At 44.0% G+C, this 17,580-nt stretch overlaps 1 long non-coding RNA gene across 1 annotated transcript; it reads right to left on the reverse strand.

Moving 5' to 3' along the window:
- Window positions 1–8,602: 8,602 nt before the first annotated feature.
- LOC110290432 lies at window positions 8,603–10,901 on the reverse strand. Its single transcript, XR_002377437.1, has 2 exons — window positions 10,761–10,901; window positions 8,603–8,866 (listed from the first exon to the last, which is right to left on the reverse strand). It is a non-coding gene; the product is annotated as an uncharacterized LOC110290432 (long non-coding RNA).
- Window positions 10,902–17,580: the final 6,679 nt, after the last annotated feature.

The following is a 17,580-nucleotide window of genomic DNA, read 5'->3' on the forward strand; positions in this document are numbered from 1 at the left end:
TGAGTGTGTGTGTGTGTGTGTTGATACACCTATACACGAAGGGCCAAAGTTTTATGGAGATGTCTTCCTTAATAGTGTCTCAAACTTATTAGTTTCTTTATCATTATTATTATTATTATTGTCTATGATGGCAGAGCACATAGACACTACTCCACACGTGTGGAGGTCAGTGGGCAACTTTGTAGGGTGAGCTCCCTCCTTCTGCTTTACAGATCCCAGGGTCAAATTTGGATCATCTGGCCTTCATGGCAAGTGATTTGCCCACCGTACCCCATCTCCAGTCCATCTCTTTGGTCCACCCCTTTATCTTTGAGTCAGAGTCTCTCATTGAACCTGGAGCTAGCTCACTAATTGGCTAGATTGGCTAGCTAACAAACCCTACAGAATCCCCATGTCTCTGCCCTCCTAACTTTGAGTATTACATCTGCACACTGCCATGCCTGGCTTTTTATATAGGTGTTTGGGATCTGAACTGATGTCATATTGAACTACCTTCCTGGCCCCAGAGTGACTTTCTCTTGTCCACAACAGACAGAGATCTCTTCTTACTTTCCTCCAGGATATACTGAGGCAGGATGCCATGCAGTCAATAATGTGGGAGTTTCATCTGGCCAAAGGATTTATTTTCCATTCTTTCTTGCATTTCAAGTAGCACAGACACTGTTCAGGAGAAATGAGAAGCAAAAGCAGACAGAGAAGTAGCCTTGAAGAAGGGGAAAAAGATAAGAGCATGCCTTCCCCAGCTTTGGGTTGAACTCCTTCATTCATTCCAGCAATCACTTTGTGTGTGATAGTTGGGACTATCTAAAATGTCTTTATGAATGGCAGAGATGAAGGGCATAAGACAGTCTGTAAACTGTGGTGTTTTTCCTAAGGATTTTGCAAATCCCCACAAAAGTCATAAGGACAACCTGAACCCTATGAATGTGGAGATTGTGCCTATGTATGCTGTACAATGAGGCCATTGTATGCACTGGGCCATGGATATTGAAAATGAAATATTAACTTCAGAATAAGGAATGTACTATGACTCTACCTAAACATATGTATACCAGATGGATCCACCCATTTGCCTTAGAGTGTGCTTCAGAGGAGCACCAGGCTGTACACAGTCAAAGACTCAATGGTCAAAGTGACCCAGGGTGTTTAAAGAACTGATATCTATGGCCTAGAGATACAGTCACATTAGAAATATCATTTTCCTGAACTTGGACTTGTTTTTTAAGAGCACCCTTAAAAACTCTGAACTCTGAGGGGACAGGGTTTGGCAGGAGACTACTGTTGGTTAGCTCAGGTTACACTCACACACCAGCTGCCCCATGAAGGCTCAGCTTCTATCTGCTATTGGCTCTACAGGATTCAACAGCTGGGTTCTACTGTGCTATCTGTGTCCACAACTCTGGATCACTTCCACACAGCCCTAATCATGTTCTGTAAAGAGACAGGAACTAAAAAGAAAGAAACGCATAAAGATAAATAAGAGGATCTTGTATAAGATAATTGGCTTGTATGACTACAGAAGCATACAATAGGCCAGTTGTAAGTTGGAGACTGGAGTGTCAAGTCCTCCAGTTCAGACCACGTCCAGAAAGCCACAGAATGGGAAAGATAAAGATGGAACTTCCTGTTCAAGGTCCAAAGCCCATGATTCCAGAGCTCATTGGCTTAGGGAGTCCTGGAGCTCAGATAAGATGTAGCAGAGTCTGACATTCTGATATTCAAGTACAGGAGAAGAAGGGTATATCTCAGCTTCAACGATCTATGCAGACTTACAGCAGATTGCACAGTGCCTTCCTGGTTGAAGGAAAGCCATTCCTACAGTGTCTACCAATTTCCCTGCTAGGCTTTCACTGCCACACCCACAGTAAGGCTTTGCTTATTCTCCAGTTAGTACTTAATCTTGCTGAGTTGGCACCTGGAATCAATATTCCATGGTGCTTCTGATGTGATTTGTCGAGGAAGAGGGCATGGATTCCCTCTTATAAGCTGCTGGGCTTAGAGAGCTTGTAGATCCCTGGGACTGTTTGGCTTTGTGTTCTGAGTAGCAGACCCTGAGGAAGTCCGTATCTGTTGGAAGGTAGAGAGAGAGAGATGAGTGAGACAGCATTCAATATGGGATGTTAGTGAAGAAGTTACCATTTGGACAATGGGTACAAGATCTCCCTGGGAACAGTTCTTTAGGTTGTCCCGTCCTAGGGGACTTTCTGAGACCTAGGAAGGTGCTGTGTTGTTGAGGTAAATCGCCAACCCAATTATGCCTGGCAATGAAAACACAACTTAATTAATATGAATACATGCTGTGAGCCTAGGTTGAGCAGATCTACTGCTACACTACCATCTTCCACACCTATGAGACGCCTTAGAACTTGTGGTTTCTCCAGGCCACGTGCTTTTGCTTCACTTTTCTTCCTCTTCCTCCTCTCCCTCCTCCTCCTCTGCATCCTCTCCCTCTTCCATCTTCTCCTTCTTCTCTCCCTCACCTTCCACTCCACCTTCCCTTTCATCTGTCCCAATCATCAGCTCTCCTTTATTTTACAAATTTAGGTGGCAAGCAGGTTTACAGGGAATCACCTGAGTGCTGATTCATTCCTTGTTTGCAACCACTCACAGGAGAATGGAATTAACAACAAATATAATTATCCCCAGGGCTATCCACAACACCATGTCTTTGTCTCTTTGACCCATTTCTGAAGACTTCATTGCAAATGATTGGCTAGTTCCTGTGTCTGGGTTTAGCTTAGTCAGCGAGGTGTCTACTAACCTCTTTTATGTCACCACAGTGGGTGATGTCCACCCTATCCAGAAAGTCTGTGACAATCTCAAGCTACACAAGAAGTACCACAAGTTCGGTTCATGTTTTCTCTTGAGACATCATGGACAGCTACTCCTGAGGAGTTCAGGAAGGCTGGATTCTGCATGCAAAGGTTCTGCACTTTAACAGGCTTCCAGGTCTGTATGATTTTCTGCCTTTTGGATTTTCACCATCTCCTGGGCTTAGTGGGATCATTGTTTGGCTTGGACTGCCCCATCTCTTGTCCATACCAACACTTTCATTCCATAACACAGACTTATGCCAATTCGAGAAGTGCTTGCTTCTTAGAGTCATTTCAGCAGCCTCAACCTCTCTTCCAAGGCTGAGTGACTCAGCCATTTGTTCAGGAAGCAACATTGAGTATGACTGTGTGGTCAACAGACAGAACCTCAGCCCAAAGCAAATGGCCTCTTGCCTTGTTCCTGCATCACATATCTTGTTTCTTTGGTCCCGCAGAGCATCAAGCTAGACAACACAAGATTTTATCTTGCTCTAACATGGTCCCTGAGGTGGTTTGAATAATTAAGTCCTCCCTCAGCTCATGTATAAACACTTGGTTCCCAGTTGATGGCACTGTTTAGGGGGTGGTTAGGAAGTGTGTTTTTTCTGCAGGAAGAATGTCGCTGGAGGCAGGCTTTGGAAGTTTATGAGCTAGAGCATTTCCAGTTGCTCTCTCTCTGCTTCATGCTTGCCAGTTGAAGAGATGATGCTTGCTACTTGCTATCATGTCTCCCCTCCTGTTGACTCTTTCCTACAGGAAGTTATTGATTTTTCTTATTTATCTTTCCACTAAATAATAAGTAAAATATTAGAAGATCTGTAGCCCCCAGTACTTTTGGATAAGCACTAACCAGTTATATGTACCTCTTCCCACTTTGAACTATCCCAGAGATGACTCCATAGTGGTGAATGTTAACATTTGTATTTGTCCATGTTCCCCAGAGAAGCAGAATCAGTGTGGCATGGATCTGTTGATGCTGATGATTGATAGACAGATGACATATTATAAATAGATGATTGATAGATAGATGGCAAATGGTGGATGATAGATATGGTTTATTGCATGCATCTATGGAATCTGGTAAGTCCCAATATCTTTAAGGAAAGCAGGCAAGCAAGAGACGCAGGAGGCCAATGGTATATATTTCCAGTTGGAAGGCTGATGTAGTCATTTGAGTTAAGATGAAGGAGAAACCAGTGATTCAATTCCAGGGAAATTTTGGGAAGGAGAGGTTCCACCTGGCTTTGGGAAAAGTCAAGCTTTGAGCTTTCTGCAAACCTTCAACCAATTAGATGAGACCCAGCTACAGTAGAGAAGGAGATTTTCTCAGCTCACTGATTCCAAAGCTGTTATTCTCAGCCAACAATACCGTCACAGAAACATTGTGAACAATGTAATTATTCTGAACCAAAAATCAGAGTACCCATAATCCAATTAAGGTAACTCTTGAAAGGTAACTCTTGTGCTTCTCCAAGGTATCACATGCCTTTAATCACAGCCCTTGGGAAGCAGAGGCAGGCAGATCTCTGTGAGTTGGAAACCAGCCTGGTCTACAAAGTGAGTTCCAGGACAGCCAGGGCTACACAGGGAAACCCTGTCTAGAAATAAAAATAAAAATAAAAATAAAAATAAAAATAAAAATAAAATAAAGACAAAAGTTAACCATTGTAATGTTCTTCGTTCCTTTAAGTGACTCCATTGTATGAGTGTGCTGGTTTAATACAGTGGTCTCCTGTTGGCAGGTGTTTCACCTCTTTATAACCTTTCACTATCATAAGCCATGCTGTAATAAATAACTGCATATGTGCATTTTACAAGTTTGTCATACTGTGTGAGAATGACACAAGACCATGAGGTAAAAGGGTAAATGTACACGTGATTACCTCTCCTTATGGTATATGCAATTAAAAAAAAACAACTTAGATTTAGGGGTTTTTTTTAATGTGTATGAGTGGTGTGTGTGTGTGTGTGTGTGTGTGTGTGTGTGTGTGTGTGTGTGTGTGTTTGAATACATGTGCCTTTGCATGCCTGATACCTTTGGGGTCAGAAGAGGGGTTCTGATTCCCTGGAACTGGAATTCCTGATAGTTGTGAGCCACTATGTGGATTTTGGGAACTGAAACTGGGTCCTCTACAAGAGCAAGAAATGCTTTTAACTGGTGGTCCACATCTCTCTAGCCCCAGGGCTATACCATTTTGTAGTTCACCAGCAATGTCTGAAAGCACCAGTTACATTGGGAAACAAATGTTCAATATTGGTCAAAGAACATGTCATTATACTTGTCCATGGCGGCTAGTCTAGCACCATGCTGCCAGGGAGAGGAAGTGGGAGGATTGTGCAAATGCTAGAGCAGAAAGCTATCTTTGGAATGGCTTAGCTCATGGCTCTAAGCCTTGACGCTCTGGAAACTACCCTGTACAGAGAGACTGGCAAAGAAAAAGGAAAAAAAGAAGAGACACAGTAAGAGGCCCTACATAGACCCCTGATGGACATTTGCTTAAAGTATGGCTTTGGCCTTGTAAGTGTGTATTCAGGATCAATGTGTAGGCAGCCAAACAGAGAATAACACAGCACAGCACAGTATCAACTGTTGTATTGTATGTATCTATATACAGTGTCCAACTTCAGAACTCAGTGAAGAAGCCATGGAACTGAAGAATCATCATGAGCCATGCGGTGATAAGATTTGGACTGGACCCATTTGGATGAATATTCATTCATCCTAGATTCTGAGCTGAGGCAACCCAATACTTGGGAGAAATCTAGTGGTTATTGACTGTAATATCCTATAATACCAACAGCTGTTCCCCAAGTAGATGTTCAGGTGTTTGGCTCATCTCTTCACTGGTGTGCATGTGTGTGTGTGTTTATGTGTTGTATGTGTGTGTATGTGCATGTGTGTGTTAATGTTCTTGATAGAGGTCTTCTTTCTCCAAATCACAGCCAGAGCTCTCCTGGATCCACATAGAAAAGGAAAGCAGAGGAGGTTTCAGCTCACTTTATGTCAATGTGACTTAATGTCACACGCATCCTGTGGAGAAGAATCTCCATTTGAATTGGGTAGTCTGACCTCTTTTTCCTTTGCTAATTGCCAGTATTAAATGTTTCTCTTCGACAATGAATTTCTGATAAAACATCTGTTCCCATTCAGGGAACTATTGAGAGTCATAAATTCCACAGTCTCTGCAGATGGGCCAATGATGTGATAAACACGGTTTCACGGCTAGACAGATGGAGGCATTTCTATAGCCACAACCATCTGGGGATGCAGGCTCAGGTCTGGATAGTAGGGCCTGCTTTGGGGGATTTTATAGAAATGACAACAGTAAAAACAGCAGCTCTTCCTCTGCATCCAGCAGCGGTTGTTATTCTTTCTAATGGAGACTGCCCAATTGGCCTACAAAAACAAACCAGATAAAGTCAAGTCTCTCTGCACTGGCTTTGTTATAGCCTCATTGTTGCCTGATTCTTTTATCTATAGGATGTCTGGGTCATGAGGAAGGATGGTGCCATCCTTAGTTTCCTTGTAATATCTACTTGTGCCTCTCCAAAGCCACCCCAAAATAACATACAACTCAAGTGATGTTGGGCCACTTAACATACTGAAAAGGCTCCAGTTGAAGTCCCTTAATCCTTCTTCCAGCCAGATGGCTATCCCTAAGCTCTATCAGTATGGAAATTTTGAATCAGTGTTTATTTAGAGAATTAAGATTATCCCAAGCTAAAAGATGCTTTTCTCTAGATCATTCCAGAGCTAGATATGAACTTCCCTGGTTCCAGGGAACCAGGTTCCACTAGACGTCTGGGCAATGGTAGGCTTACTTATCTTTGGAAACCCAAGGAGAATCAACAAGCCTTTAAAAAGCTTATGGTGGTAAATGCCTTTGTCCAGAACTAGGTGGATGTACTCTGCCTAGCTGATGAGGTGTCTCAGGGAAGTTTGCTCCTGACTCGGAGTGACAGAGTTACAGATGGTTGTGAGCCACTATGTGGGTTCTGTGAATTTGACCCAGGTTCTGTGAATTTAAGAACAGTTAGCCCTCTTAACCATTGAGCCATGTCTCTAGCTCCTGGAAGGTAAATTCTTTTTTTTTATTAGATATTTTCTTCATTTACATTTCAAATACTATCCTGAAAGTCCCCTATACCCTCCCTCTGCCCTGCTCCCCAACTCACCCACTCCCAATTCCTGGCCCTGGCATTCCCCTGTACTGGGGCATATGATCTTCGCAAGACCAAGGGCCTCTCCTCCCATTGATGGCCAACTAGGCCATCCTCTGCTACATATGCAACTAGAGACACAGCTCTGGGGGGTACTGGTTAGTTCATATTGTTCCTTCTATAGGGTTGAAGACCCCTTTAGCTCCTTGGTTACTTTCTCTAGCTCCTTCATTAGGGGCCCTGTGTTCCATCCAATAGATGACTGTGAACATACACTTCTGTATTTGCCAGGCACTGCCATAGCCTCTCAAGAGATAGCTATATCAGAGTCCTGTCAGCTAAATCTTGCTGGCATATGCAATAGTGTCTGGATTTGGTGGTTGTGGAAGGTAAATTCTTGATGGAGCGACAAAATCAAGGGAAATGAGGTTCTTCCTGCTTAGGTGGAGTTCATACAGTGCACTGACCTTGGAAGAGATAAAATTGCCATGTGATTCCTGAAAAAAGGAAGTGTTTGTAAGACTACTGATCCCTTCAGTCCTCTGGAATTATGTGGCTGTGTGACAGTTTCCTTCCTCTGCAAGAAATGCAGAGTTTGAGATGGAGTGTTATCTTTAAAAAACAGGACTAGTCTGTGAAGAGCTGCCCTGTGCCTGCTCTGACCCCCATCAGTGTTCAACAGCTATCTGGCAGTGGAATCCCAGTTTTTAAAGAAGAGAACAAGGAATTTTGTTTGTTTGGGGGTTGAGGTGTTGTGCCCTGCCCCAGCCCCACTAGGTTTCACTATGTAGCCCAGGTAGGCTCAAACTCACAATCTTTGACCTCAGCCTCATAAGAGCTGGGACTGTAGGCCTATACCAATACATCTGTGTAAAACCAGGATTTACTGAGTTTGCTTGTTTTTGCGTGTGTGTGGTGTATGTGCATGTGTATATATGTAGAACGGGGTCTCTCAATAGAACCCAGAGCTTCACAGGTCACCCTATGCAGCTTGCTGGACATTGGGATTACAGGGAGGCCTCCATGCCCACCTGGTATTTACGTGGTGCTGAGGACCTGAATTCCAGCCCTCATGTTCTCTGTGCAAAGGCTTTATTTAAGCCATCTCTATAGTGTCCCTCCACCAAATTAGGCTTTTAGATCCTCAAAGAGTATATCTTCATGAGGTTTAAGCAAGTAAGCCACACTGCTGTGAGGGAATGAGTCTAGGGCAAGGGTGAGGTATTAAGTCATCTCCCCTTCTCTAAGTAGTCAACAAGAGACCCCTCCTCCTGGGCAGAAGTCCCTCCTCCTGGGCAGAAGTCTGCAAAGCCCCCTCCAAAGCCTGCAAAGAGGTCATTTCAAGTCATTTCCCTTCCTAGTGCCAGCTTTTTTTTCTTTTAATATTGATTACTATAAACTAACCTTGCCACTTATGTGTCCTTTCATAAAGAGAACATTCTTGCAGTTCTAACATAAACCCTAAACTTGTTGAACATTCCTATCATAGACAGTCAAGCCAGGCAGTCAAAGCTGCTTCCAAAACAATTCCAATTTCAAATACTCTATTCCTTTGTCTCTGGAAATCATTAAAAGGATCTCAAAATTACCAATATTTTCAACCCAGCTATATAACGGTCACAAACCCAGAGCGTGTCACAATGACTTTATTTAGATATTCCATTGGATCAACAATGAGTCCACTATGGTTTCCGTGAAGTCTGTGCATGCTGGTCCATATGCTTCATCTGCCCCTTCAGTGTTTCAGTGAAGTCTGTGCATGCTGGTCCATATGCTTCATCTGCCCCTTCATTGTTTCATCTTGCATGGATGGGCTTTGTTTTTTTCAGGTGTAAAGACTGTGAACATCTCAGTGACAGAAACGTGGTTCCAGGTGAGTTAATGCCGGCATGCTAAGGATGACAAAACTCCAAGTCAGTTTGTCCACTACTCAAATTTAAGAGACTTTGCAATCTGATTCAATGAGAGGACACCTGGGCTAAGGACATGGCCCAGTGGGTACTGTGCTTTCTTCACAAGCACAAAGAATTCATCTGGGATCCTCAGCATCCAGTTTAAGATGGGTGTGGCAGTGCATTCCTGTACTTCTAACACAAAGGAGGCAGAGTGAGAGAGTGAGTGGATCACTGGGGCCCGCTGGCCAGTCAATCTAACCAGTCTGCCCAATTGATGAGCTCTGGGTTCAAAGAGAAGCCCTGTCGCTAAATAAATAAGTAAATAAGTAAATGAGTAAGTAAGTAAATAAATAAATAAAGGCAGAAAGCAATAGAGGAAGACACCTCAAAATTGACCTCTGGAGAATCTTGAATTTGAAGTGAGTGGATCTAGGTTATATAACAAGACTCTATCACAAGCAAAATCAAAACAAAACAAAACAAAACAAAACAAAACAAAACAAAACAAAACAAAACAAAACAAAACCAGAACTGGAATGTAAAGAATAGAGGATAAAATGATTTCAGAAGGTATGGAATTAAGGAATTGAGCAGGAAGGCAACCCCTCAAAGTGGCAATACTTCAAAAGTGCGTTTTCCCACCTTAGAAGCTGACAGTTAAAAAAAACAAACAAACTAGAACTGCACACAAAGAAGAAATTTGAATCAGTCAAGAAGTTTGCTGCTAGTGCTAGTGCCAGTCATGGCTACACAGGATAACCCCTTCAGGTGGTTGTTGCTGCTTAGATGAACACAAACAAGAAGAACAGTGGGGACTTGTAACTGTGACATTAGGGAGAAGCCAAGGGGCAGGGGCTTTAAACCAGCCACAGGCTAAAAGGCAAACTGATGGCAGTGGATAGCTGTGCCTCCCTGGCCCAAAGCCTAAGAGTAAATTCTTCAATGAATGTGCTTAGCTATCTTCTACATCAAACACTCATCCAAGTGTGAGCTACACTGACCAGTCTTCAGCTGGCTGAGCAGTTAAGCCAACGCTAATGGAATGCAGTTCATTGTTTCCTCCTCAGTTGGTCTGACAAGATGGAGGACAGATTTCAAGTCATCCTGGGCAGAATACAGTTTCATACCAATCTCAATAAGAACCACGCCCAAGACTTGAAGCTTCTTTGTTCTCCTGACTTGATGGCCTTGCCCCTTCTTGCAAGGTGCACTATCTTTTCCCTGTACAGGGGGATCATTACAACCCCATTAACCTGTCTTCAGTGATTCATTTGGTTCTTTCTGTGAGAAGGTCCTCTAGGAGAGGTGTCCCTCACTCGGGTGATTCTCCGGTCACATAACGTTGCTTGTTTTCACACAACGTTGCTTGTTTTAAATGAGGCAACATTACTAAGGAATGCTGGCATCATTTTTTGTATTCAGCCTAAATGCTATCAGTTAGCTGGATGGTTATTTCAAGTCTTGAAGTTGAGGGCAGGTATTTGTTAAAGCCACTCCATCCAGCAGCCTGGGGTTCCCAGCACTTGGAGGCTAAGGTACATGTTTGTTTCTGTGGCTTCCTACTGCAGAACATCCTCTCCAGCTGTTCTGCCACATTTCCCCCTCTATACCAAATCACCTCCCTCCTCTACTCAGAACTCACCAATGATCCCTCACTGTTAATGATTTTATTAGGGTCAGAGCCTGGATTTTGGCAGGCCCAACAAGCCAGGCTCTCTGTTCCCTGTCCTCCAGATACCAATTAAACAGACAAAGGTAATAACAAAAAGCAGAAAAAGGGAGATTTCCCACCACAACGTGTCCACATTGGAATGAGGAATAAAGAGGTCTAATGACCCACAAGTTCAGCTTTCTGTCTACCACTGCACTGCTGTCCCTGCCTTCCACTTACCTTCAGCTGTGAGGCTACTGCCATCCATGTACCAGCTCGAACTCTCAGGCCAAGGCTGATCTGATCCTTCAGATCATTTCAAGTATCAGTTTCTTCTGCCAGAACGTCAGTGCAGTGATGAATAGGTGAAGTCTCGGGCAGTAGGGTAGGGAGATTGAGGACAGCAGGGGGAGCGAAGGTCACTCTTTCAGTCAACAAAAAGCTCTGATAATGTGTCCATCAGTCAGGGGAATGGTTGGATAATGTTTTCAAGAGTGTTAGTCAGCCATCGGTCAGGGGGGCTGAGAGACCACACTTTCTAGGTCATGCGCCAAGTTTTGTCTCAGAGTCAATTTATCTGCATCCTTGACCAGAAGCCACTATGTGCAGACAAGCAGGCCATCTTACAGTCACCAGGTCTAATTTCTTACAAGTATGCCACAGGTCTTTTCCAGGGCCCCAATCTCTGAGTAAGAACCTCTTTGGCAATACTTTTGTTCTCAGTCACATCTAAGAGGCCCAAAGCTGGGGACGACATTAGGGCAGTCTTAATGGCATAGGGCTGTTTATTTCTTTAATTCAGCAAAACCTGGAATCCACAGTCTGCAAAAGCCCGCACTGCCCAGGAACTTTTCTAACTTGTTTTGCACTGGTCGGTGGGGAAATATGAAGCACAGTCTCTTTTCTAGCTGCTTCAACAGGTAGGCCACTGGCCTCTTCCAAGGACTTGGCTTCTGTGTTAGCACCCCTTTTTTCTTTACAGTAAACACATTGATCTTTAGCCAAAAGCTTTCCGTAGTTGCCAGGTACTATCTAAGTTTGCTAGTTTTCCTGACTCTTGTGGCCAGCATTTCATTTAAGTTTTTCTCTTGTCTCTTATCTCTTTTTAATTTCCTGGCCTCCTGTTTCTTACAGATCATTTCTAAGTGCTAGCATTATCAGCATGTGCCAAATTCTCAGGTTCTAGTCTTTGTTATTTACCTCTCTTTGCTCCTGTTTCCTAACTGTAATGGAGATCTCATATAATGTTCTCTCTCTATATATATATATATCTTTTTGTTCCTCCTTCTTGACTTTGCTTCCTTTGGATGTTATCTAATTATCACATCTATATCCTGTTACTTATCTTCTCTCATAGTTCACCTCTACCCTGGTTTATCTTTCTTTCTCACTGCACATCTCTGATTCTGACTCTGGTCTCTGTCTTTGTCAGCCTCATGTTTCCTCAACTCTTCCTCTTGCCTGTCTCTTACTTACTGGTTCCTACTCTAAATATTTCTCATTCAGAGTAACTCTCTCATCTCAGACTTCTCTAATCTCCTTCATCTCTATTTTTACTTCTCCTCACTGTTAAACTCTCTATTTGCCACTGTCATCCATCTCTCCTGAGTCTGCTGAAGATTTGCTCTTAGCTCACTTCTTTGCAGACCTCTATCCTTCCTTCATTTCTCCTCCCCTGCACTTTCTTATTGACTTATACTAACTTTCTTACCGACTTACCCTGTCCTTCTCTTAACTTCTGTAACTTCCTGTTACCTCGGTCAGATTGTTGGGGCACTTTCTAGCCCCACAGAGACAAGACCCCCATCAGAGCCTGGCGATTAGACTCTCAGGTGCTCCTTACCTTGGACAGGAGAAGCCCCAAGTGGGCCTATGCCTCCCTCACTGGAGCTTGGAACAGGCTCATGGCCAGCAGGGAGGGGGGCTGAGAAGACACACGGTGCAGGGAAGGGAGTGCAGCTCTCACAGCTGGCTGTACTGGGCCACTGATATCTCAAAGTGAAAGCACTTTTTCTGTTAACAAGAGATGGGATGCAGGGGACAGGGGAATGAGAAGCAGCCACAACATCTAGGGCCACTGACTTCTCAGGGACCACCCCTCTTTTGCTCCGGTTTCCTGAGCTCATTTCTCCCTAGGCCCCAGGTCCATGGGCGGGACCACTGTGACCCACTAGCTGCTCCCTGGAGTTGGAATGGGAGGCAGGGCAGCTGAGGATCTGAAAGGAAGTGGTCAGCATAGGGATCTGACAGGATTCTTAGGTTTATTCCAGAGGGCATAACTCAAAAACAGTCGTCAGTTGTTAGTCCAAGTCAGAACACAAAGAGACACACAAGACATACACAGAAACCATTTTCAGGCAACCACCATAGAATCACAGTACCACAGAAATGACAAACACAAGCAAGACCAATACAGGGCATCTTACACGTGATTTCCAGAGAAGCCTGACACTATCTGTTCCAGGCATATACTGAACCCTAGCTGCTGCTGGGTTGAGAAGGACTGGTTCAGATCTAACTTCCCAGCTTGACACCGGAGCATCCTCCAGCGTTGTGGCCTGCAATGTTTTGGCACGTCTCACTGTCACTGCAACCAACCCAAATGGACCTCTCCCCATGGGAAGGCCCCCAGAACCTGAGACAGGCCTAAAACTAAACCAAGATAATCAGTCAACCCCTTGGGACCAAAACCAGCCCTGAAAACAGACAAACCAAAAGCAAAACAGAATCAGAAGGTGATCTAATGGAGGACACACAAGTGAACAAGACACACAGACATACAGACAGACAGGCAGGGAGGGATTCCACTTTACCTCCGATGTACGGTGTTTGTGTCCCATGATGAAAACCACAAACAAAAACAAGATAGCAACAGAGGGGAAAAAAAGACACCAGTATATCTAAGCACACTCGTCCATGCCTGGACTTGTACAACCAGCCAAACGCAACTTCCTGATGGGGGTCGGATTCCACATCGACCCCCTTGCTGACAGAGCGGGGGGGGGCAGGGGGGCTATGCTTCCACCCCCTTCCACCCGTGGAATGTCTTCCAGGGTTGCAGCCTGCGGGGCCTTAGGACGTCTTCCTCCCGCAGGCACTAGATCCTCACAGTCCACAGTGGCAGCTGCCAGAATACAGAATACCAGAACTGGGAACCCAGGTGGGACTTGAACCCACAATCCCAGAACTGAAAAACCAAGACACAAGGTGGGACTCGAACCCACAATTCCTGAACTGAAAAACCAAGACACAAATTCAGCGGTGCCACACTTAGACACTTAGACAACAGACAACATACAAGACTCACACAAACAAACGTACCTCCAAGGGGTATTTCAGGGTTCCTGGGTGTCACGCAGATCTCGGTGGAACCTCCAAATGATAGAACCTAGTGGGGAAACTCCCACTCAATTCCTGATTCGGTGTGCACCCAAAGAATCACGAATAGACTGTCTTGATGTAATTATATGAGGTAGTTTAATGACGGAGCCCTGGACTGACATGTATCCCACACAGGAGATAACGGATGTCGGCCACAAGGCTTGAAAGCTAGGGGTTTTTATGGGATAAGAGGCTTAGGGGTGTGGAATTCAGCATAGCGACACACTATTGGCTTATTCAAACATCAGCTGAAAAATTACATGTACATGCAGGGTGTCAGAGTTCTGTGAGTTGGATGTTTATCAATGCTAACAGAGTATCTGGTCAATTTGACTCAGTTCAGATAGCCCTGTTATGTCCTCACATTCCTCTTTATCTTTAAGGTTAAACTGTTCCCAGGAATGTTTTAACTACAGGGCATACCCGGGTTTGTTTTTCTTTTTTCTCAGCCCCAGGCAGCCTCTAGGCTCACAAACAACCAGCAATTTCTGAGTACTTTATATGACTTACAGGTCTTGAAATTTCATCTTTCTTTCAGTCAGCTTGTTAGAATGGTGTAAAATCTCCTTCTGGGAGACAAGACCCTGTTCTGGTTGGCAGCAGGCTTCAGGATTTTCCTTCTACCAGCATGCATCTCTGGAGGATGTTCCAATTTGTTGGTGCCCATTGTTTCAACAGTTCAGTAGCCAAATGATGGGGCACAAGTTGTTATAACCCCTTCATTCTTGCTGAGGCTTTTACACCATGACCTAAAAAAAAAAATAGAGTCTGCATTTCTTAAAATGAAGAATTGAGACTTCCCAACATGCCTACCAACCATCCACTCTTCATTTCTACCTTAGAACGTTGTTTTCCCCCTCAATTAAAAGATAGCCTCTATGGTTCACCCTCCCTCCTTCTCTCTCAGACAGTCTCACTGTACAACTCCACTATCCTGTAACTCACTGTGTAGACTAGGTTAGCCTGTGATGGCTAATCCTGTAACTCACTGTGTAGACTAGGTTAGCCTGTGATGGCTAATCCTGGTTAACTTGACACACTTGGGAAGAGGAAACCACCACAACCAATAATAATAATAATAATAATAATAATAATAATAATAATAATAATAAGTGTGTATGGGGCAATTTCTTGGTTGTTACTTGATACAGGAGGACCCAGCTCACTGTGAATGAGTCCCTGGGAAAGTGAGTCTGGGATGTATAAGAAGGGTATCTGAGAAAGCCAGGGGAAGCAGTGTACAGTATTCCTCCATGGTCTCTGCTTTAGTCCCTGCCTTGGCTTCGCTTGGACTATAACCCACAAGCTGAATTAAGCTCTTTCCTCCCGAAATTGCTTTTGGGGAGGGGTGTCATATGGTGTTTATCATAGCAACAGATGAACTGGAAAAACAGGTTCCTTTGCAACCACAAGTATTAAGCAGGATTCATTATTGAAAAAAATCAACAAACTTTCTCTCCAACCCTGTCTTAGTTAGGGTTTCTGTTGCTGCAATAAAACACCATGACCAAGTGCAAGCTGGGCAGCAAAGGGTTTATTTGACTTACACTTTTCATATCACTGTTCATAATCAAAGGAAGTCAGGACAGGACATTAAATAGGGCAGGGACTGGGAGGCAGGAGCTGCTGAAGAAACCATGGAGGGATGCTCCCTGATTCCCCTGGCTTGCTCAGCCTGATTTCTTATAGAACCCAGGACTACCAGCCCAGGAATGGAACTGCTCACTATGGGTTGGGCCCTCTCCTATCAATCACTGATTAAAATGCACTACCTCTGGATCTTATGGAGGTATTTTCTCAACTGGGTTCTGACCTTCCAGATAACTCTAGCTTGTGTTAAGTTGACCTAAGACTAGTCAGCACCCCACCCCCACCCCCAGTCTCTCAAAACAGAGTTTATTGGCTTGGTTTGCACCATACTGGGGTGGACCATTTACCAATGGCCATCTGCTTGCTGGGAGGTAGAAAACCAGGCAGGAAGCCTTAGAAGCCCCAGTTGGATGCTGGAGGCTTGGAAGCTCTCTGGTGAGAGTCCACCTGGCATGGCTGCAGAGGCTGAGTGTGGTGATGTGTGTGGCAATGGCAGAAGCCACAGATGTCCTCACTCATGAAGAGTGGACGTTGTACACCCTAGCTCACTTTCCCTTCTTTTATTCTTTCCCATGTCCCCAACGTACTGGAAGATGCTGCCTGTACTCACTCAGTCAGGCAGGTCTTCCTACTCTCTCCAGCTCCCGAGTGACATATTATTCTCTCTGAAAACTGTGGGGACTAGACAATATGAATTCAGCAATCTAGACCATGGATTTGATAACCCCATTTCCATTAAATAGTGGTACTTCATCCAAAAATGTTTCAAAAGACTCACTCCATTTCTCTGTTCAAAAGACTCACTCCATTTCTCGGCTTCCTATTTACCAAGTGATGGGAAGGAGTTCATTAAGATGAAAGAACCGGTATTTCTCACAATCATCTGTAACTTCAGTTCCAGAGACTGCAGTGCACTCTTTTGGCCTCTGTGGGCACCAGGCACACATGTTGTTTACATACATATATGCAGACAAACACCCATATACATAAAATAAAAATAAATAACTCTTTTGTATGTAAAAAATAAGATTTGAGATTGGGGCTGGGGATATAGCTCAGTGGTAGAGTATTCACATAGAATGCACAAAACAACAGTTCAATCCCAGTATACACACACACACACACACTCCACATACTCACACACAATCCCAGTACACACTCAGTCACACACAATCCCAACACACTCACACACAATCCCAGTACACACACACACACACATTCACACACAATTCCAGTACACACACATACACACATACACTCACACTCACACACAATCCCAGTACACTCACACACAATCCCAGTATACACACACACAATCCCAGTACACACACACACAATCCCAGAACATACACACTCACACACAATTCCAGTACACACACATACACTCACACTCACACACAATCCCAGTACACACATACACACACACAATCCCAGTACACACACACACTCACACACAATCCCAGTACATACACACACTCATACACAATCCCAGTACACATACACACTCACACAATCCCAGTACACACACACCCATATACTCACACAGTCCCAGTACTCACATACTCACACACAATGGGGGTATACTTGGAAATAATAATAGAAGGAGAAAAGAGCATTTTAATTTGAGAAATAGATTAATTTTTTTAATGGTTTTCTCTAACAGAGTGCACAGCTGTGAGCACCCTGGGCACCATCCAGAAACTGACAAGCGAACCTAAATTCACACGCTTTCCTAGATGCAAGCCTGTAATTTTCCTGTTAAAATAAAGAGTTCCTTCATTGTGTGTTACTGGGGTAATAACTTCTACCCTTGTGTGTTGCCAGCATTCAGCTAATTTATTGTATTTTTGTATGCCCAGACTCATTTTCTCAATTTGTCCTAACACAGGAGCAGACAGATAACCAAGGAAGCCATAATATATTTGCATTTGGCAGTTGTTGATAATCCTCAAAGCTGCCCATCAAAAATCCAGGAACATGTGTGGCCCTGGGACACTGTCCTGGGCAGGGAATGTCAAGGGAAGTAGCTAAGATGCTAAGATGCCCGGTCACTTGAGTCACCGTGATTGAATATGTGGCTGAAATAGAC

The sequence above is a fragment of the Mus caroli genome, chromosome 2, assembly GCF_900094665.2.
Source record: "Mus caroli chromosome 2, CAROLI_EIJ_v1.1, whole genome shotgun sequence".
Taxonomy (NCBI): Eukaryota; Metazoa; Chordata; class Mammalia; order Rodentia; family Muridae; genus Mus; species Mus caroli.